The sequence below is a fragment of the Conger conger genome, chromosome 1, assembly GCF_963514075.1.
Source record: "Conger conger chromosome 1, fConCon1.1, whole genome shotgun sequence".
Classification (NCBI taxonomy): Eukaryota; Metazoa; Chordata; class Actinopteri; order Anguilliformes; family Congridae; genus Conger; species Conger conger.
The window spans coordinates 1,199,535-1,200,833 of record NC_083760.1 but is presented as its reverse complement, the minus strand read 5'-3'; the positions used below and the strand labels follow the sequence as shown (position 1 = coordinate 1,200,833).

General features: G+C 58.3%; 1 protein-coding gene across 1 annotated transcript in view; it reads right to left on the bottom strand.

The window, feature by feature from the left end:
- phactr4b (phosphatase and actin regulator 4b) overlaps window positions 1–1,299 on the bottom strand; it is a 33,806-nt gene that overhangs the window by 32,110 nt on the left and 397 nt on the right. The window lies entirely within an intron of this gene.

The following is a 1,299-nucleotide window of genomic DNA, read 5'->3' as shown; positions in this document are numbered from 1 at the left end:
TCTCTTGCTCACACACACACACACAGACTCGGACACTCTAGATGAATGTGTCTCAGGGTCAGGGTCAGTTAGAGCGATGTGTAAAGTCTGGTTTTGTTAATATTTGAAGGTAGCGCTGCAAAAGCAGCACAGAGATGTGTGTTCTGTTCAGCTGCTCAGCCTGACTGCCACGCACCTGCAGAGCAGAGCAGCACGAGGAGGCACAGCACCAGGGACACGGGTTCAACCCAGGTCTGTGCCATCACACCCAGGGTCTACACATCTAAGAATGAATCAGCTGCAGGACTGACAACTCCAGCTTCTGCTTTAACAACATAACATGAATACACCCTGTGCCCTGAGTGCCTGTCACTCCAGAGTCTGTGAATAATCACAGCTCCCGTTAGCCTGCCGCTCCCGTTAGCCTGCCGCTCCCGTTAGCCTGTCGCTCCCGTTAGCCTGCCGCTCCCGTTAGCCTGCCGCTCCCGTTAGCCTGTCGCTCCCGTTAGCCTGTCGCTCCCGTTAGCCTGCCGCTCCCAGTTAGCCTGTCGCTCCCAGTTAGCCTGCCGCTCCCGTTAGCCTGCCGCTCCCGTTAGCCTGTCGCTCCCGTAGCCTGTCGCTCCCGTTAGCCTGCCGCTCCCGTTAGCCTGCCGCTCCCGTTAGCTAACTAACAGAAACGGGGACAGCATCAGCTGTAAGCACACGGGGGAGAGCTGGGGGAGAGCTGGGGGGAGAGCTGGGGAAGGAGGGCCTGATATACGCAGCAGGGACAGGATCCAGACATGGCATTACTCGGTGCGTTTGCTGTAAGATGGGAGACAGAACTGGCTGATGGAGGGAGAGAGAGGTGATGTTTCTTTATTACACTGCCTCCTCAGTCGGAACTGGAGCCCACAGTGGCAGCAGCACAGGAGGAGCGTCTCACACCAGAGAGGGAGAGAGAGAGGAAGAGAGGAGAGAGGGAGAGAGGGAGAGAGAGAGGAGGGAGGGAGAGAGGAGGGAGAGAGAGGAGAGGGAGAGAGAGAGGGAGGGGGAGAGAGGGAGAGAGAGGGAGAGAGGGGGAGAGAGGGAGAGAGAGGGAGAGAGAGAGAGAGGGAGAGAGAGAGAGGAGAGAGAGTGAGAGAGGGAGGGGAGAGAGGGAGAGAGAGAGGGACGAGAGAGAGAGGAGGGGGAGAGAGGGAGGGGGAGAGAGCGGAGAGAGAGGGAGAGGGAGGGGAGAGAGGGAGAGAGAGGGAGAGAGAGAGAGAGAGGAGAGAGAGAGAGGGATGAGAGAGGGAGAGAGAGAGAGAGAGGGGAGATAGGAGAGAGGAGAGAGAGAGA